The sequence below is a fragment of the Eriocheir sinensis genome, chromosome 10, assembly GCF_024679095.1.
Source record: "Eriocheir sinensis breed Jianghai 21 chromosome 10, ASM2467909v1, whole genome shotgun sequence".
Taxonomy (NCBI): Eukaryota; Metazoa; Arthropoda; class Malacostraca; order Decapoda; family Varunidae; genus Eriocheir; species Eriocheir sinensis.
Window position 1 is genome coordinate 15,044,019 of NC_066518.1, and position 20,983 is coordinate 15,065,001.

Below are 20,983 nucleotides of genomic sequence, written 5' to 3' on the forward strand. Positions count from 1 at the left end.
ACACACACACACACACACACACACACACACACACACACACACACGCACACACACACACGAACGCACACACACACACACACACACCACACAAAGTCTCTCACTCAATGTTTCTCAATTATTTCTCAAATGTATCCTATTATTTTCTCAAATGTTTTTTTTTAATTGTTTCCGAAACACTTGAGAAACGTCTTAAGGCCGGCGGTTCAGACCAGAGAAAGTTTGTATGTAAACACTATCTCAGATGTCCGCCAGTTCTTCTCCCCCGCGCAGTTGCTATCCATATACAGGGGCCTTGTCCGCTCTCGTATGTAGTATGCATCTCACGTTTGGGGGGGATCCACTCACACAGCTCTCTTGGACAGAGTGGAGTCTAAGGCTCTTCGTCTCATCAGCTCTCCTCCTCTTACTGATAGTCTTCTACCTCTTAAATTCCGCCGCCATGTTGCCTCTCTCTTTATCTTTTATCGATATTTTCACGCTGACTGCTCTTCAGAACTTGCTAACTGCATGCCTCCCTCCCTCCCGCGGCCTCGCTACACACGACTTTCTACTTAAGCTCATCCCTTTACTGTCCAAATCCCTTACGCACGAGTTAACCAGCATCTTCACTTTTCATCCCTCACGCTGGTAAACTCTGGAGCTGCCTTGTATAGGCCAACCGGCCTCTTGCAGACTCCTTACGTTCTTATGTTCTTATGTTCCTTCATCTGTATTTCCTCCTGCCTACGACTTGAACTATTTCAAGAGGAGGGTATCAGGACACCTCTCCTCCCGAAATTGACCCCTCTTTCGGCCACCTCTTTGGATTCTTTTTAGGAGCAGTGAGTAGCGGGCTTTTTTTTCATTATTTTATCCTTTTCTTATGCCCTTGAACTGACTCCTTTGCTGAAAAAAAGTTAGTTAGTTTGTTAGTTAGGAGTTAAACATTTAATTAGTTGGGTAATTTTACTGAATTATTTATTTATTTATTTATTTATTTATTTTGTTTATTTTGTGTTTTTGTTTTTCTTTTCTTTATCTTTTTGTTGCCGCCTGGCGGCGGAACGAATGATTGGTGGAAGGTGAAAGGGAAAATATGAGGAACAAGATAAGAGGAATAAGGCGAGGAGTAGACGATGGTGTAGCGAACGACAGCAGGTAACTCTGGCTGTGGTGTGTCGTGGTGTGTCACGGCTGCTCGGTGTTGCAGGTGCCAAGCCAGCATTTCGGCATCGTCTCGATAGCAAACGAAGAGCAGTTGAATGCTCTCGCTGACTCTGGGGGCAGGGTTGACGCATCCACACACGTTCATTTTTGAAGATTCGACATTTTTTTTTTTTTTTTTACAACAAAGGAGGCAGCTCAAGGGCACACAAAAAAAGAAAACAATAATAAAAAAAAGCCCGCTACTCGCTGCTCCTAAAAAAGAAACAAAAAGGTGGCCGAAAGCAAGATCAAATACGGGAGGAGAGATGTCCCGATACCCTCCTCTTGAAAGAGTTCAAGTCGTAGGCAGGAGGAAATACAGATGAAGGAAGATTGTTCCAGAGTTTACCAGCGTGAGGGATGAAAGAGTGAAGATGCTGGTTAACTCTTGCATAAGGGGTTTGGACAGTACGTATAGGGATGAGCATGAGTAGAAAGTCGAGTGCAGCGGGGCCGCGGGAGGGGGGGAGGCATGCAGTTAGCAAGTTCAGAAGAGCAGTCAGCGTGGAAATATCGTTAGAAGATAGAAAGAGAGGCAACATTGCGGCGGAATTTAAGAGGTAGAAGACTATCAGTATGAGGAGGAGAGCTGATGAGACGAAGAGCCTTAGACTCCACTCTGTCCAGAAGAGCTGTGTGAGTGGAGCCCCCCCACACATGAGATGCATACTCCATACGAGGGCGGACAAGGCCCCTGTATATGGACAGCAACTGTGCAGGGGAGAAGAACTGGCGGAGACGGTACAGAACGCCCAGCGCTCGGGACGCTGTAGGAGGCGAGGAAGAGGAAGACAGCTAACAGTAACGGTGAAGGGAAGACGTCCCTTCTCGGCCTCATTGTCTGCCTTTGTAGAGCTCCACGAGCTCCACCCAGAGGAGAGCCCACAAGTGTTTAAAGACCCCGACACGTGAGTTATAGTTGTGTCTTTTTTAATATGTCTGATGTGCGATGTTCCTCGATGATCTGGGTGCGCCGCTTTCCTCCCAGAAGAGACCCACCCATGATTTTGGTGATGTTACTTAGGGCCGAAAGATGGATGATGTTCCTTGTAGCTTTCTTGTTCTTTTTCTTGATAATTTTCTTTTTCGATATTTTTTTCTGTTCTTTTTCTCTTTTTCTTTCTTTCTCGATGTTCTTTTCTATATCATCCTTTTGTTGATGTTTTTCGATGGTCTGGGTGCGCTGCTTTCCTCCCAGAAGAGACCCACCCATAATTTTGATGATGTTAGTTAGGGCCGAAAGGTGGATGATGTTTGTTATATTTTTCTTTTCTTGATGTCGTGGTTTTCTTGTTATTTTTCTTGATGTTTTACTTTTTCGATATCTTTTTCTTTTCTATTTCTCTTTTTCATCCTTTCTTGATGTTCTTTTCTCAATCATCCTTTTGTTGATGTTCTTTGATGGTCTGAATGAGCCTCTTTCCTCTCATAAGAGACCCACCCATAATTTTGGTGATGTTAGTTAGGGCCGAAAGGTGGATGATGTTTTTTTGTATTTTTCTTTTCTTGATGTTCTTTTATTGCTGTTACTTTTCTTTTTTGATGCTTTTTCTGTTCTTTTTTCTTTTCTATATTTTTCGGTGTTCTTTTCTATATCATCCCTTGTTGATGTTCTTTGATCTGGATGAGCGTTTTTCTCCCCAGAAGAGACTCACCCATAATTTTGGTGATGTTAGTTAGGGCCGAAAGGAGGATGATGTTTATTATATTTTTCTCATTCTTTTTCTTGATGTTTTTCTTTTTCGGTATTTTTCTGTTCTTTTCTTGTTTTCCATATTTTTTTCTTGATGTTCTTTTCTATATCATCCCTTGTTGATGTTCTTCGATGGTCAGGATGAGCCTTTTTCTCCCCTGAAAAGACCAACCAGAATTTTGGTGATGTTATTTAGGGCCGAAAGGTGGATGATGTTGCTTTGTATTTTTCTTTTCTTGATGTTCTTCTTTTACTGCTGTTACTCTTCTTTTTCGATGTTCTTTTCTGTTTTTTTTTTCTTTTCAATATTTCTGTGTTCTTTTCTATATCATCCCTTGTTGATGTTCTTTGGTCTGGATGAGCCTTTTTCTCCCCAGAAGAGACCCACCCATAATTTTGGTGATGTTAGTGAGGGTTAATGAGGGTTTGTATGTGTATATATATGTACATATATATTTTTTTCATTGCTCTCAATATATATATATATATATATATATATATATATATATATATATATATATATATATATATATATATATATATATATATATATATATATATATATATATATATATATATATATATATATATATATATATATATATATATATATATATATATATATATATATATATATATATATATATATATATATATATATATATATATATATATATATATATATATATATATATATATATATATATATATATATATATATATATATATATGCACCTAGCACCTAAGTACTGCCCAAAAAGCTCCCAGCTTTAAATGGGCTCCCTGCACTACAAAATTATTGTAAATACATAATTGTATAAAGCGATAATAAAATGTTTCAAATGTTTCAAATGCCGAAAGGTGGATGATGTTTCTTGTCTTTTCTTGATGTCATGGTTTTCTTGTTGTTCTTTTTATTGATGTTATTTTTTTCGAAATTTTTTCTTTTCTATCTCTTTTTCGTTCTTTCTTGATGTTCTTTTCTATATCATCCTTTTGTTGATGTTCTTCGATGGTCTGGGTGAGCCGCTTTCCTCCCAGAAGAGACTCACCCATAATTTTGGTGATGTTACTGAGGGCCGAAAGGTGGATGATGTTTCTTTGTACTTTTCTTTTCTTGATGTTCTTTTATTGGTGTCACTTTTCTTTTTCGATGTTTTTTCTCTTCTTTTTATCTTTTTTATTCTTTCTTGATGTTCTTTTCTATATCATCCCTTGTTGATGTTCTTTGGTCTGGATGAGCCTTTTTCTCCCCAGAAGAGACTCACCCATAATTTTGGTGATGTTAGTTAGGGCCGAAAGGTGGATGATGTTTCTTGCTGTTCTTTTCTTTATTGATGTTTCTCTTTGATGTTCTTTTATCCATATTATCCTCTTTGTTGATGTTCTTCGTTGTTCTGGGTGCGCCTCTTTCCTCCCAGAAGAGACTCACCCATAATTTTGGTGATGTTAGTTAGGGCCGAAAGGTGGATGATGTTTCTTTGTACTTTTCTTTTCTTGATGTTGTTCTTTTACTGCTGTTACTTTTCTTTTTCGATATTTTTCTTTTATTTTTCTCTTTCTCATTCTTTCTTGATGTTCTTTTCTATGTCATCCCTTGTTGATGTTCTTTGGTCTGGATGAGCCTTTTTCTCCCCAGAAGAGACTCACCCATAATTTTGTCGATGTTAGTGTGGGCCGAAAAGTGGATGATGTGTGTTTGCTTTTTCTTTTCTCGATGTTTCATTTCTATATTCTCCTTTTTCTGGTGTTCTTTTTCATTTTCATTTTCTCTGGTGTTCCCATCACGTGGATTGTCTACGACATCTAACGGGCACCACAAGCCCGGGTTTGTTGTTCGGAGTTTGCTCTCCTAGGCGAACTGCCTACCACGGCTAACGAGCTCCACCTGCCCGGGTTTGTTGTTCGGAGTTGTCTCTCTCCTAGGCGAACTGCCTACCACGGCTAACGAGCTCCACCTGCCCGGGTTTGTTGTTTGGAGTTTGCTCTCCTAGGTGAACTGCCTACCACGGCTAACGAGCCTCACCTGCCCGGGTTTGTTATTCGGAGTTTGCTCTCCTAGGTGAACTGCCTACCACGGCTAACGAGCCTCACCTGCCCGGTTTTGTTGTTTGGAGTTTGCTCTCCTAGGTGAACTGCCTACCACGGCTAACGAGCTCCACCTGCCCGGGTTTGTTGTTTGGAGTTTGCTCTCCTAGGTGAACTGCCTACCACGGCTAACGAGCTCCACCTGCCCGGGTTTGTTGTTTGGAGTTTGCTCTCCTAGGTGAACTGCCTACCACGGCTAACGAGCTCCACCTGCCCGGGTTTGTTTAGAGTTTGCTCTCCTAGGTGAACTGCCTACCACGGCTAACAAGCCTCACCTGCCCGGGTTTGTTTAGAGTTTGCTCTCCTAGGTGAACTGCCTACCACGGCTAACAAGCCTCACCTGCCCGGGTTTGTTGTTTGGAGTTTGCTCTCCTAGGTGAACTGCCTACCATAGCTAACGAGCTCCACCTGCCCGGGTTTGTTTAGAGTTTGCTCTCCTAGGTGAACTGCCTACCACGGCTAACGAGCTCCACCTGCCCGGGTTTGTTGTTCGGAGTTTGCTCTCCTAGGTGAACTGCCTACCACGGCTAACGAGCTCCACCTGCCCGGGTTTGTTGATCGGAGTTTGCTCTCCTAGGTGAACTGCCTACCACGGCTAACGAGCTCCACCTGCCCGGGTTTGTTGTTCGGAGTTTGCTCTCCTAGGTGAACTGCCTACCACGGCTAACGAGCTCCACCTGCCCGGGTTTGTTGTTCGGAGTTTGCTCTCCTAGGTGAACTGCCTACCACGGCTAACGACCTCCACCTGCCCGGGTTTGTTTAGAGTTTGCTCTCCTAGGTGAACTGCCTACCACGGCTAACGAGCTCCACCTGCCCGGGTTTGTTGTTTGGAGTTTGCTCTCCTAGGTGAACTGCCTACCACGGCTAACGAGCTCCACCTGCCCGGGTTTGTTGTTCGGAGTTTGCTCTCCTAGGTGAACTGCCTACCATAGCTAACGAGCTCCACCTGCCCGGGTTTGTTGTTCGGAGTTTGCTCTCCTAGGTGAATTGCCTACCACGGCTAACGACCTCCATCTGCCCGGGTTTGTTGTTCGGAGTTTGCTCTCTTAGGCATATTGCCTACCACGGTTATGGAACCCCACTGCTCGGCTTTGTAGCCGGAAGATCTCGGGCACCTCCGTCGGGGCCCCGGGGGACGCATAGGTGCCTTGCCTTCTGGAGCTCTCCCCTCCTGCCACACTCGCCAGGGAGACCTTGGGCTCGCTGGCGCTGCCCCGCCCCGCCGAGGCGAGGAGGGCGAATGCAAGAACTCGCTTCTTAAAACTACCAGACTGGATTATGAAATTAATCATAAATGTATCGAAAAGTCGCCGGTCACTGAATTTAATCAGTTCTGGGATGGAAGGCCGAAGGGCCTCGGGGACACGCACAAGCCTCCAGGAATCCTCGCGACGGCTCGCGGTGCAGCTTTCGTCTCCTCTTCTTCTTACTTTTGATATTTCCTTTTTATTATATTTTCTTTTTCTGATTGATTGACTGATTGATTTTACATATTAAGAATTAGTTCACTAATTAACATCTTTCAGGTTCATTACATTCATATAGCTAATGAGATGAAACACTTATAGTGAGTGTGCTGACGCTCACGAGGACGGCGGCGGCCCACTAAAGTTTCCTAACATTTCCATTGGCGTCCCACTCCTGAAGGGTCGTCTGTTTCTTTACTTTTCTCTTCTTTATTTCATTTTATTTTTCCCTTTCTTTCATCCCTGCTTTCCATTTATATAGTTAATTTCATTCTTCTCTCTCTCTCTCTCTCTCTCTCTCTCTCTCTCTCTCTCTCTCTCTCTCTCTCTCTCTCTCTCTCTCTCTCTCTCTCTCTCTCTCTCTCTCTCTCTCTCTCTCTCTCTCTCTCTCTCTCTCTCTCTCACACACACACACACACACACACACACACACACACACACACACACACACACACACACACACACACACACACACACACACACACACACACACACACACACACACACACACACAGCTCGAACATTCTCTTTTACATATACTTTCGTCTCTCTTCGCAAAAATTATGAATATATTTTGATTTCAGAGTGCGGGAGAGAGGGAGGATATTAGACAGCAAGTTCAATAGCTAGACAGTTCGTAAATTAGGTAGCTTGATAATTAGTTTAGTAGACAGTCAAGCAGTTAGTTAGCTAGGTAGATAGTTATATGGTTGATTAGTTAGTTAGATACGAAAGCCTTATCAAATGTGGGTGAATATGGGCGAAAGAGAAGGATGTGGAGAGGAGGAGGAGGAGGAGGAGGAGGAAGTGGATGAGTAAGGAGAGAAGGAGGAATAAGCAAACGATAATAAGGAGGAAAGAGGAAAGAAAGAAGATGAAGAAGAGAAGAAGGAAGATTTGAGAGGAGTGTGGAGTGGAGTGGATGCTGGGTGAATGCTGGTGTGGAGTTGGAGATAAGAGTGAGGAGGTGTTAGTCCACCCTATAAGATGTGGAATATTCATGACGATAAGTATTAAGGAAAGATGTAATATTTTAGCTGAAGGGAAAAGCCAATTAATGTGAAGAGTGGAGGAGGAGAAGGAGGAGGAGGAGGAGGGGGGGAGAAGTAGAAGACGAAAAAAATGAAAATATTGAAGAAGAAAGAGATAAAGAGGATATGCAGAGGAAAAAGACGAATGAAAATGGAAGAAAATAAAGAGGAGGAGGAGAAAGAAAGGAAAGTAGAAGGGGATGAACATAAGGACGAAGAAAGATGTAAAGGAAGTTAAGAAGAAGTAAAGGAAAATGAGACAGCAAGAAGGCGAAGAGGAGGAGAAGAAAGTAAAAGAAATAAGTAGAAGGGGATGAAAACAAGGAAGAAAAGAAGAAACACTAAACATCCTCAGTCTATCCTTAACTGGAAACTTCACATCTCCTCTTTCACTAAATCAGCTTCCTTGAGATTGGGCGTTCTGTATCGTCTCCGCCACTTCTTCTCCCCCGCACAGTTGCTATCCATATACAGTGGCCTTGTCCGCCCTCGTATGGAGTATGCATCTCATGTGTGGGGCGGCTCCACCCACATTGCTCTCCTGGATAGAGTGGAGTCTGTCTCATCAGCTCTCCTCCTCTTACTGATAGTCTTCAACCTCTTAAATTCCGCCGCCATGTTGCCTCTCTTTCTATCTTCTTTCGATATTTTCACGCTGACTGCTCCTCTGAACTTGCTAACTGCATACCTCCCCACCCCTCCCGCGGCCTCGCCACACGCGACTTTCTACTCAAGCTCATCCCTTTACTGTCCAAATTCCTTACGCACGAGTTAACCAGCATCTTCACTCTTTCATCCCTCACGCTGGTAAACTCTGGAACAATTTTCCTTCATCCGTATTTCCTCCTGCCTACGACTTGAATTCTTTCAAGAGGAGGGCACAGGACACCTCTCCTCCCGAAATTGACGTATCTTTCGGCCATTCCTCTAACTCTTTTTAGGAACAGTGAGTAGTGGGATTTTTTTTTTCATTATTGTTTCCTTTTTTATGCTCTTGAACTGACTCCTTGCTGTAAAAAAAAAAAAACCACAAAAAAAAAAACTAAAGGATGCCGATCATTCTTAAAAACTTTAAATAAAATGCTAAGGGCACCAACTTGACGCCCATGATCAAGATCAAGAACAATTAAGTGCCAGAGAAACAAATTTAATTGAATTGATAGCTCTGTCAAGTAAATTTAAACGGTAATTGGCAGAAGACATCCAAACAGGAGCACAATACTTTAAGTGGGGCAAAATGAATGCATAAAAAGATTTGATTACAGTTGAGTCACAAGCAAATATTTTACAGCCCTTACGATGTAAGCCTGTCTTCTGTGCAATAGTGGAAGACATGGAACGCATGTGCTTCTCAAATGTCATCATCAAGTGTAAGTAAACTCAAGAGCAAATATTTTCTCATACCTCAGCCTCTCTTCCACATTCATCTCACAAATAAAGCTAATGAAGATCCTCTTATAACCTAACATTTTAGAATTACAATATGGAAGACAGGCTGGGATGGGAAAAATTAGTAACCCAGAGATAGACTACAATGTCTTTGTAGGATGAACAGGAGCAATAGCTGGGTGGGCTGTGCCGAAGTCACCTGATCGGACTCGAACCGGTGTCCCGAGGGCGAGTAGGCGAGTAGGAGGGAGAGTAGGCGGTCACAGAAACCACTCAGCTAGGGAGGCGCAGGGGCTGGGGTGTAAAGAGATAAAGCCCATTTTAACTCTCACTCTGCCCGGGAATAGAACCCAAAATCTCTATTCAACCGAGAAATTTCGGTTGCGAGCCGAGTGTCTGGTGCCCCCCCCCCCGAAATTATTTTCTAGATCCGCCGGGCAATTCTTCAGTTGATGACAGGACTACAGCGGGCGGCCAAAACCTCACCGGTAGACCTAACATCTGGGGATCAAAACCTCAGCAGTTGACTTGACCTCACCTTAACACCTCACCGGTAGACCTGACATCATGTGCACAGGACGGTCAACCATTCTCTGAATTTTGTTGATCCTCAAACTGGGGTTCACACTCAAACAATTGAGTCATATTGGAACAAACACAAATCCCACCTCAAGACGATGAGAGGCTGCAGGCGAGACTTCCTTCACTCATATCTGCAGGAATTTATGTGGCGCGACCGATTTTTTACCAATGCCTTTGAAAATCTGTGTATTCATATTTCCACTCAATACCCTATGTGAAAAATGCAAAAAATAAAGTGCTCCACATATGCTGTGTATTCTCACACCCGTTTAGTATACATGTACATAATACTAAAACTATTATTTATAGATAATGCGATATATAGAATATAGGATTATGCATAATAAATGGCATAAACCAAAAATAATATATTAATTTCCGATATTTCTAGTTGGGGGACGATTCTTCAGTTGGGCAGAGTTGGTGGGGCGAATCTTCGATTGGGAACTCGGGGAGGGGGGTGGGGATTCTTCAAGTGATCCGAAACATCATTTTACCATAATTTTCCCTCTCTCTCTCTCTCTCTCTCTCTCTCTCTCTCTCTCTCTCTCTCTCTCTCTCTCTCTCTCTCTCTCTCTCTCTCTCTCTCTCTCTCTCTCTCTCTCTCTCTCTCTCTCTCTCTCTCTCTTTTAAGCCTCCCTGTCATAATCCAAACTCCCCCTATGGTCTCCTGGGATATGCAGGTGTGCGTAGGAAGGGAAGGGTGGGATAGGGTGGGGTCGCGGTGACAGACTCAGAGTGGAATTCAAGGGAAAGGCTGAGGGTTATACAAACTGACATCTCTACACACACAAATATACGTAAGAGGAAAAGGAAAGTCGAGTAAAATATCAGCCTGCATTTCGAAAAGTAACTCGGGTTGAAAATGAAAAGACGTTGATTACGACAGTCGCTGGCCTTTGTCTTGACCGCAGAGTTGAGTGTCCGTCCCTGCGTCCTCTTCCTCGTTCCCATGTCGTAGAATCTGTCGAGCAACACTTTCGGTTCTCGTGACAGCTATTTACGAAAGAGAGGAGTGAGGTTCACGTGAGTAATTGTTGCAGACGCCTTGTCGAAATGTCTTTAAACTCGTAAAACTGCATGCCCATAGAAACACTAACACAATAATCTCTACTTGAGCTTTATTAAAACATCACTAGGTTCATAAAACTACCCATGGAAACACTAACACAGCAACGAAAGCCTTACCTAACAACTTCTACCAAAGCCTAACCTAACAACCTCTACCAAATCCTTACCACACCCCCAAAACCTACACTCGTGGTTAATTTATAAGGTATTGGTGTGTATTTTTATTTATTTATATTTACGCTACTTTTATTTTACTGTAATTTTAAATGTCAGCTTGTTGAGGGTCATGTCTTACGTCTACTAGACCTACACACAGTTGCAAGTTTTTGTGTGTGGTTCCCATAACACTATTCGAGTGGAGGAAGTTAATCCGTATTACATCACTTCCACGGTAACTCCTTCCTGCCTCTTACTCACACTTTCTTTTTTCTCGATCGCTGACTCTCGTCCCTGATGCCTACACAAACACACGTTCAAATCTGGTCTGGTTCCCATAGCATACGATTAAATAAAGCTTGTTGTATCAACGAAACTTGTGCCTCCCCTCATGCCTATACACACACTCAAATATGATCTCGCTTCCATAACATACGATTAAATAAAGTCTGTATCATCTTAACTTGCGCCTCCTCCTCGCCATTTCTCATTTCTCGTTCGCTGATTTTCGTCCCTCATGCCTATACAAACGCTCTTACAAGTCTGATCTCGCTCCCATAGCATATGATTAAAATGATAAAGCTTGTATCATCTTAACTTGTACCTCCTCATCCTTTCTTGCTCCACGCCCGCTTCTCCTCGTCCTTGATGCCCCTCCTCCAGCCTGGCCACGCTCCAGGCGGCACCCGGGCACAGGGAGGTGCGCCACGCTTCAGCCGCCGAGGCATGCGCCATGCGCTAGGTCCCGCCAGACGAGCATACACGCAACTTCCCTGTGGGCCGAGGAGGCGCCCTTATCGCCGCCGCCCCGTGGAGGCTACTCCTTCCCTCAGGTCCTCCCCTGACGTAACTGAAACAAGACGTGTCATCCAGCATACATGGGGTTTCGAGCTTAATTCCATTTTAGGAAGTATGACAACTAGAGGCATGCACAAAAAGAGAAAGAGAGGAAGGGCAGATATGTCGCTGTGCATATTTTGTGTGTGCATGGCATCTCAGGAAGGCAAGGGCTTGGAGGAGGCGGACTGTCTGCCTGCCCCGGCCTGCAGCTCGGAGAGCCAAATAGGACTGGATCACGTGAGCAACTACTTGAAGAGCGTGCATGAACGTGTGGGTGCCGGGCTGAGGTAATGTGTGAAGTAAGCCATTGTTTGTGGGGAGAGCAGACGGCATCTCATCCAGCAGCCACCCGCCGAGGCAACACCACACTGCCGCTGCCCACCGCGCCGCTCGTTTTCACATGCAACATTTATTTACAAACCACCATGGACTCTCACCGCTTTCTAAACACTCGAATAGCGTCTCATAATAAAGATACCACTAGTTAGACCATTTCTGCAGCGAGAATAGCGTTAGTTATTCAATATTAACCCTGGCGCTTAAAACAGATAAGTGGCAACCGAGTTCCATACCTTCGACTCATCTCTGTAGCGTCTTGGCTCTTGGGGCAGCTTCGGGCAGGTAGTGCACTTGTCAGTGTGGTAGTGGCCGCAGGAGTTTGTTGTCTCTCATCGCTCCGTGTGTGTCTGTGCCAGTGTTTCCTTGCTATGCGTAGTGCCGAACAGACGTGAGAGGAGGCGGTGAACGGGTGTGCCGGAGAGTGGCGTGAGGGTGTGCTGTCATCGGTGGGGCAGTGGTGGTGGTGGTGGTGGTCAGGTCAGCGAGTCTGTGCCTGCATTGCTCAAAGCTCGCCCTCGCCAGGTAAGACACCGCACGGATTTATGCGCATACTTTACCGCGGATGCCACTGTGTGTGTGTGTGTGTGTGTGTGTGTGTGTGTGTCAGCCCAGCATCTCACAGCATCATTAATATTAACAATACGTACAATAACATTAACTTCACTCCTTCCCTAGACTCGACCTCCCCCTTTCTACCTTTCACTCATCACCCAATTCCTATAATATACTTGTTACGCCCCCCCCCCCCCCTCTGCATCCTACGCATTATTAAACAGATACAGAAGCCGAAGCGTCCCAAAAGTACAGACTAACACAACCTCAGGGCAAGAAAATACATAAATACAGCCATAAGGGAGGTAGAGAGATAGGAGGAACCTTACGTTAGCCATACAAGACTTCTGGTTAATCACTGGTTCTATATAGTTGTGAATGATGAAGAGGAGGTCAACCTGATGCACTGACCTGATGCGTGACCTGGCGGAGTGTCACCTGGGCAGCGCAGTCCTTTCTACCTACTCGTGTTGTGCTCCTACTCCCTCCTACTCCCTCCCTCTTGCCTGCTTGCTTACCCCCGCGACCGCCCGCCTACCTGCGTTAGTGCTTCCCTTATGACCTTGTTACCCTTGTTCATCCCTGAGTGTCTGAGTTTGTGTCCGCGTTGCGTGTGTGTCCGTGTTGCGTATGTGTCCCTCCGTGTTTATTATAGTTAGTAGTGGTTTGGCTGGCCCGATTTGCGTCACTGTCAGAAGAAAATGTACTGAGAGAGAAAGATTGGGTGAGTTTGTGTGTGTGTGTGTGTGTGTTAATAGGTTTAGTTTTGCTAGTAACTTCCCTTCCTTTTACCTTAATTCGTACTTTTCTTCCTTTACTTTATTTTTCTTCTATTCTTCCCGCCTTTCTCCAATCCTCTCTCTCTCTCTCCTCTTCTCTCTTCTTTCTTTCTTTTCTTTCTTCCCCTACAATTCCTTCTTACTTTCAATATCTCTCCTCTTTCTCTTGTATCTTTCTAGCTCTTAAAACTTATTTCTTATACTTTTCCATCGTGTACGTCCCTTACTCTTTCTTGACAGGGTCTAAATAGTTGGCTGACTGGCTGGTTGGGGTATCCGAATGTATAGTACGATTATCAGGCTATTTTAATCTGTATCTCTTATTTCTCTCTTAAAACTTACTATTTCTTATACTTTTCCATCGTGTACGTTCCTGAATCCTTCTTAACAGGGTCTGGCTGGCTGACTGGGGGAACCGAGTGTATAGCAAGATGATTAGGCTATTATCATCTCTATATCTCTTATTTTTTTCTCTCTCTCTAAGCTTATTTCTTATACTTTTTCCATCGTGTACGTTCCTGAATCTTTCTTAGCAGGGTCTGGTTCACTGGTTGGGGGATCAGAGTGTATAGCAAGATCATTAGGCTATTATCATCTCTATATCTCTTATTCCTCTCTTTCTCTAAACTTATTTCTTATACTTCTTTCATCGAGTACGTTCCTGAATCTTTCTTAGCAGGGTCTGGTTCACTGGTTGGGGGATCAGAGTGAGTGCATACCAGGATCATTATTATTATGGTGAGGCTATTTTCTAGGCCTTGGCAGCGGACCAAACAATTATGCCACCGAAAAAAAAGGCGGGGAATGCAAATTACGGGATATAAAGTCATGATGAGAACTTATAAGAGGATGAGGAAGAAGATGAGGAGGAGGAGGAGGAGGAGAAGAAGGAGGAATTCTTGAGAGGGAAGACGAGGAGGAGAAGAGGAGAGAAAGGTGGAGGAGACGGAGAGAAGACGAGAAGAATGAGGAGGAGGAGAAAGCGAAGGAAGACGGAAAGGATAAAGAGGAAGAGAATGAAGAGGAGAGAGAGGCAGATGCTGAGGTAAGAGGAGGATGAGAAGGAAGATGATGAGGAGAAAGAGAAGGAAGATGAAATGAGGAGAAGGAGAAAGCGAAGGGAAGGATAAAGAGGAGGAGGAGGAGGAGGAGGCTATTGGGCGTTGGGTTCACGTATAGCCTAGTCCAAGCAATAACAACTGTCAAACATTCCCTGGCGTCGGGGCGTTGAACTACAAGAAGGACTGTGAATCTAATGTCCATAATTTTAAACATGTCGGGCTCCCATTGCGACTACCGTATATATTTTCCAATGCCACAGAAATTATTAACCGGGTAGCAGCGACGGGCCAAATTTGTGGCTTTACCGTGTACCAGCGACGGGCCACATTTTTGCCATGTTATAAACCCCCCAAAATAGATGATGCATAAACTGATCACAAATGCGTTGATATATATTATGAAATGGTTTGTGTGCGTGATGATTTCTTTCTCATTTTTCTCGCTTAGAGGGGCCTTTAAGAAACATGATCCCTGCAGCTACCAGGTTAACCGGGCTTTCATGGGTGATTTTTCCGCTCATGGTGCAGAAGTCATGTATGTATTTACAGACTTTTTCGACTCTCACAACAAATATTTCCAAAGTCCACGAAGGAGATTAATCGGTTTCTCATGAGTGTTTTTCACGTCCATGGTGCAGAAAAGCCTTGTCAAACTATCAACTAGGCTCATGAAACTACCCATGGAAATACTACTAACACAACTTCTACCAATGCCTTATTAAGTGTGAATGTGTAAGCCCCGGAATGTTTCAGAATATGGGGCCTGGGAGTTTATTTTTTATATTCTCATAGGTGTTTTTCATGTCCACGGTGCAGAAGCCTTGTCAAACTATCAACTAGGCTCATGAAACTACCCATGGAAATACTACTAACGCTACCTCTATCAATGCCTTGCCAAACGTGGGTGTGTAAGCCCCGAAATGTTTCAGAATATGGGGAGTGGGATTTTTTTTTTATATTCTTATGGGTGTTTTTCATATCCATGGTGCAGAAAAGCCTTGTCAAACTTGTCACTGGCTTCATAAAACTACTCATGGAAATACTACTAACACAACTTCTACCAAGCCCTTATCAAGTGTGGGTGTGTAAGCCCCGGAATGTTTCAGAATATGGGGAGTGGGAGTTTATTTTTTTTATATTCTCGTCCCTTGGTGCAGGAGCCTTGTCCCACTATCAACTAGGCTCATGAAAATACCCATGGAAATACTACTAATGCAATCTCTACCTATGCCCCAAGATGTTTGAGAATATATGGGCCCTGGGAGTCCTCTTCTCATTCCACACTTTAATATTACGAAAAATGAGAGAGCTTGTGTTATCTTCATTCTATCCTCTCGAGTCCCTTCACGGCCGATCATTGACCCCTCACTGCAGCCTCCTCAAACCTTCTATATCTGCCCTTCACTTCTTCCTTGCCTTTCCTCTCTCCCCTCATTATACTCGGGCTGTTTATGGCGCACACCCTTTGCTCTTCTTCTTTCGTCCGCGTCCAAACAAGAACCGAATTAGCATATCAAAAAGAAGAAGAAAGGTTTTGGAATGCGTGACCCGTGAGATGATAACACGGTGTATGTAGATAGGTAGGTAGGGTCGATATACTTCATTACACACCACACACTTGATGCGGTACATACATACTAGGGATCGCGTGGATAGGGAGCAAGAGGGTTTTAATGAAGGAAGTGGCGGCAAAGGGAAAGAGCTGAAGAAATATGCAATGGGCCATATTCTTAATCTTTCGGCGCCCAAGCTCACAAATCTGACAAGGCTCGTGGGAGTTTTGGGCATTTCCAGGGCTAGTTTTATGATCCTGGTGGTAGTTTGACTCTTCCTTTGCACTATGGGCCGTATTCTTAAACATCGGCGCCCAGGTTCACAAATTTGACAAGGCTTTCGTAGGAGTTCTGAGCATATCCAGGGGTAGTTTTATGACCCTGGTGGCTGTAGTTTGACCCTTCCTCTGTACTCTGAACCTAAAAGAACGCTCATTAGGACCCGGCTGATCTCCTTGGCCTTTGGAAAGAGTTGATATGAGGGGCGTAATCGTATGAGAATTCCGACCTGTATCACAGTCAATAACAGGTAGATACGTGAGGGTGTGTTAGTTCGAAGACAAGGGAATGACGTAAGCTGTATTATTAAAGAAAAAAAAAGGCGCCCGAGCACACACATTTGACAAGGCATTCATAGGAGTTGAGGGGGGGGGGGGGGGGATGTGCATTTCCATGGGTAGTTTTATGACCCTGCATGGTGGAAGTCTGACAAGGCTTTCGTAGGAGTTGAGGGAGGAGAGGTGGATTTCCATGGGTAGTTTTATGACCGTGCGTAGTGGTAGTCTGACAAGGCTTTCGTAGGAGTTGAGTGTGGGGAGAACTACATGGGTAGTTTTATGACCCTGCGTGGTGGTAGTCTGACAAGGTTTTCGTAGGAGTTGAGTGTGGGGAGAGGTGCATTTCCATGGATAGTTTTATGACCCTGCATGGTGGTAGTTTGACAAGGCTTCTGTATATACCATGAACGTAAAAAAAAAAAAAAAAAAAAAAAAAAAAAAAATCCACTCATGAAAACGCGATTAATCTCTTTTTTTGCGGCCTTCGAAAATAGTTGATGTGAGAGGCGGAAGCGCTTGAGTATATCGACCATTTGCTTGCGTTGAGAGCCGACGTAATGACACACCAAGAGATAAGTGTGTTGGGAGAGAGAAGTGTGTAGGGCACGTGTCAAGGGAGAAACACTTGATTTAGAGGTGAACAATGACTAAGGAAAGAAGGAAGGAAGGGCTGTTGGTGCTTGTGGAAGAAGGTGATTGTTGCTTGCGTCAGGAGAAAAGGAAATGAAACACTGAGGAGAGAGGTGTGTGGGGCACGTGTCGGGGTGGAAGCCATCAATTAAGAAACGGGAAGGTGGAGGTAGGGGAAGGAGGAGGAGGAGGAGGAGCTGGTTGGTGGTGGCTGTTTAGGTCGTGAGGGGTGGCTGGTCGGCTGCCTTGGGTCATATTCTTCGGCGCCCAAGAACACATATTTAACAAGGCTTTCGTAGGAGTTTGGTGCATTTCCAGGGGTAGTTTTATGACCCTGGTGGTAGTTTGACCCTTCCTCTGTGCCATGAACCTATAAAAAACACCCATGAGGACACGACTGATCTCCTTCTCGGCCTTTGAAAATAGTTTATGTGAAGGGTGGAAGCGACTGAGAAGACCGACCCTGGCTGGCTGGCGGGCGGGCGAGTCGTGAAAGCGTCAGGTTGCGTCAGGGAGGGCGGAAGGCTGCGGCGGAGAGGTGAGAGTAAGATACACGCCTAAGAGAGAGGGAGGGAGAGAGTGGGAAGTAGCCCGAGGGTGGAGGTTGTGTGGAAGGAAGAAAGGAAGGACGAGGAGGAGGGAGGAACCATTACTAGTTTATCATTGCTTCCGGAATAAGACTTTTTTTTTAGGTTGTCAAATGATGCTGCTGTTGTTGCTGTTTGTGGTCTCAGTACTTATATTTTTTTTCGACTTTTCCTGCTTTTTCTTCGCCTTTCTCTCTCTCTCTCTCTCTCTCTCTCTCTCTCTCTCTCTCTCTCTCTCTCTCTCTCTCTCTCTCTCTCTCTCTCTCTCTCTCTCTCTCTCTCTCTCTCTCTCCCTTGCATTTTTTTGTTAAATCTCTTCCCCTTTCTCCTCCTCTTTCTCCTTCTCTCCCTACATCTTCTTTCTAAATATCTTCCTCCTTTTCCTCCTCCTCTTCTTCTTCCTCCTCCTCCTCCTCCTTCCCTTCCTTCATTCTCTTTCTTCATCTTCTCTTACTACATCCTCCTCCTCCTCTTGCTCCACTTCCTTCCCCCTTCCCCAGTTCCTCTTCCTCTTCCTTCTCTACCTCTTTCTATTCTCCTACTCCTCATCTTTATCTTTTTTCCTTCTCTTCCTCTGCACTCCCCTCATACGCCATCTCCTCTATTTTTTTTTCTCTCCTTAACTCTTTCTATGCGATCCCTTCCTCTTGCTCCTCGATTACGGTCACTTTTTTCCTTCTTTCTTCCGTTTCAGCCATTTCTTTCCTTTACTTCTCTTACAAAACCCCTTTTTACCTAAGCTACTTCTCTTTCACGATCTCTTTCCTCCTCTCGTTCAGGTTCTACGGGTTCGTGTGTATGTATATCTTCTGTACTCCTCTCTTGCCATTTCTTTCCTTTTCCATTTCTTTTAACCTAGCTACTCCTTTTCCGCGGTCTCTTAACTCCCGTTGTTCAATTCATGCTGATTTGGCACTCCGGGGAGGCGCAAAGTGTGTATGAATGCCTACAGTTGAGTGGCCGGGCGGGGCGTCGCATGCATACACAAGACGCTCCCTGAAGGCCAGCGTAGAATATTAACAACGCTTTGCTGATTCACCGATTCTGGGTGGTTATAAGGTCAAGTGAACCATTGTAACACGTGGGTGGTTTGGAGTATGAAGTCTTTGTCGTTATTTAGACGCGTCATTCATTCATTGTCATCTGTGTCTTGATTTAGTACATAGGAAAACGATGATTGTTTGTGGACTAAGTTTTTGTAGAGGTTGTTTCATATAGGTTGTTTCGTATAGGTTGTTTCGTATAGGTTGTTTCGTATGGGTTGTTTCGTATGGGTTGTTTCGTATAGGTTGTTTCGTATGGGTTGTTTCGTATAGGTTGTTTCGTATGGGTTGTTTCGTATAGGTTGTTTCGTATGGGTTGTTTCGTATAGGTTGTTTCGTATAGGTTGTTTCGTATAGGTTGTTTCGTTTAGGTTATTACGTGTAGGTTGTTTCGTATAGGTTGTTTCGTATAGGTTGTTTCGTATAGGTTGTTTCGTATAGGTTGTTTCGTATAGGTTGTTTCGTATAGGTTGTTTCGTATAGGTTGTTTCGTATAGGTTGTTTCGTATAGGTTGTTTCGTATAGGTTGTTTCGTATAGGTTATTACGTGTAGGTTGTTTCGTATGGGTTGTTTCGTATAGGTTGTTTCGTATAGGTTGTTTCGTATGGGTTGTTTCGTATAGGTTGTTTCGTATAGGTTGTTTCGTATAGGTTGTTTCGTATAGGTTGTTTCGTATGGGTTGTTTCGTATAGGTTGTTTCGTGTAGGTTGTTTCGTATAGGTTGTTTCGTATGGGTTGTTTCGTATAGGTTGTTTCGTATAGGTTGTTTCGTATGGGTTGTTTCGTATAGGTTGTTTCGTATGGGTTGTTTCGTATAGGTTGTTTCGTATAGGTTGTTTCGTATAGGTTGTTTCGTATAGGTTGTTTCGTATGGGTTGTTTCGTATAGGTTGTTTAGCATAGGTTGTTTCGTATAGGTTGTTTCGTATAGGTTGTTTCACATAGGTTGTTTCGTATAGGTTGTTTCGTATAGGTTGTTTCACATAGGTTGTTTCGTATAGGTTGTTTCGTATAGGTTGTTTCGTATAGGTTGTTTCGTATAGGTTGTTTCGTATAGGTTGTTTCGTATAGGTTGTTTCGTTTAGGTTATTACGTGTAGGTTGTTTCGTATGGGTTGTTTCGTATAGGTTGTTTCGTATGGGTTGTTTCGTATAGGTTGTTTCGTATGGGTTGTTTCGTATAGGTTGTTTCGTTTAGGTTATTACGTGTAGGTTGTTTCGTATAGGTTGTTTCGTATGGGTTGTTTCGTATAGGTTGTTTCGTGTAGGTTGTTTCGTATAGGTTGTTTCGTATGGGTTGTTTCGTATAGGTTGTTTCGTATAGGTTGTTTCGTATAGGTTGTTTCGTATGGGTTGTTTCGTATGGGTTGTTTCGTATAGGTTGTTTCGTATGGGTTGTTTCGTATGGGTTGTTTCGTATAGGTTGTTTCGTATGGGTTGTTTCGTATAGGTTGTTTCGTATAGGTTGTTTCGTATGGGTTGTTTCGTATGGGTTGTTTCGTATAGGTTGTTTCGTATGGGTTGTTTCGTATGGGTTGTTTCGTATAGGTTGTTTCGTATGGGTTGTTTCGTATGGGTTGTTTCGTATGGGTTGTTTCGTATGGGTTGTTTCGTATGGGTTGTTTCGTATGGGTTGTTTCGTATAGGTTGTTTCGTATGGGTTGTTTCGTATGGGGTGTTTCATAGGTTGTTTCGTATGGGTTGTTTCGTATGGGTTGTTTCGTATAGGTTGTTTCGTATGGGTTGTTTCGTATAGGTTGTTTCGTGTAGGTTGTTTCGTATGGGTTGTTTCGTATGGGTTGTTTCGTATGGGTTGTTTCGTATGGGTTGTTTCGTATAGGTTGTTTCGTATGGGTTGTTTCGTATAGGTTGTTTCGTTTAGGTTATTACGTGTAGGTTGTTTCGTATGGGTTGTTTCGTATGGGTTGTTACGTGTAGGTTGTTTCGTATGGGTTGTTTCGTATAGGTTGTTTCGTATGGGTTGTTTCGTATAGGTTGTTTCGTATGGGTTGTTTCGTATAGGTTGTTTCGTTTAGGTTATTACGTGTAGGTTGTTTCGTATGGGTTGTTTCGTATGGGTTGTTACGTGTAGGTTGTTTCGTATGGGTTGTTTCGTATAGGTTGTTACGTGTAGGTTGTTTCGTATGGGTTGTTTCGTATGGGTTGTTTCGTATAGGTTGTTACGTGTAGGTTGTTTCGTATGGGTTGTTTCGTATAGGTTGTTACGTGTAGGTTGTTTCGTATGGGTTGTTTCGTATGGGTTGTTTCGTATAGGTTGTTACGTGTAGGTTGTTTCGTATGGGTTGTTTCGTATAGGTTGTTACGTGTAGGTTGTTTCGTATGGGTTGTTTCGTATAGGTTGTTTCGTATAGGTTGTTTCGT

At 43.8% G+C, this 20,983-nt stretch overlaps 1 protein-coding gene and 2 long non-coding RNA genes across 12 annotated transcripts in view; 2 read left to right on the forward strand and 1 right to left on the reverse strand.

Annotated features, from left to right (window-relative positions):
• Positions 1-4,317: 4,317 nt before the first annotated feature.
• On the reverse strand, positions 4,318-5,837 carry LOC126996633 (uncharacterized). 4 transcript variants are annotated; one of them, XR_007751311.1, is made up of 4 exons: positions 5,706-5,837; positions 5,375-5,501; positions 5,041-5,108; positions 4,318-4,904 (listed from the first exon to the last, which is right to left on the reverse strand). It is a non-coding gene; the product is annotated as an uncharacterized LOC126996633 (long non-coding RNA). The 4 variants fall into 4 exon arrangements; XR_007751309.1 differs by lacking the exon at positions 5,041-5,108 and having other exon boundaries at positions 5,440-5,501; XR_007751310.1 differs by lacking the exons at positions 5,041-5,108; positions 5,375-5,501 and adding an exon at positions 5,576-5,637.
• On the forward strand, positions 4,761-5,675 carry LOC126996634 (uncharacterized). Of its 7 annotated transcripts, none has more exons than XR_007751312.1 (4): positions 4,761-4,872; positions 5,009-5,144; positions 5,408-5,475; positions 5,544-5,675. It is a non-coding gene; the product is annotated as an uncharacterized LOC126996634 (long non-coding RNA). The 7 variants fall into 7 exon arrangements; XR_007751316.1 differs by lacking the exons at positions 4,761-4,872; positions 5,009-5,144 and adding exons at positions 4,897-5,008; positions 5,275-5,342; XR_007751315.1 differs by lacking the exon at positions 5,009-5,144.
• Positions 5,838-10,690: 4,853 nt separating the features above from the next.
• Positions 10,691-20,983, forward strand: part of LOC126996358 (uncharacterized) — a 36,144-nt gene continuing 25,851 nt past the window's right edge. The window contains exon 1 of the mRNA XM_050856729.1: positions 10,691-12,362. The gene's annotated coding sequence lies outside the window, so the exon portion shown is untranslated. The remainder of the gene's footprint in view (positions 12,363-20,983) is intronic.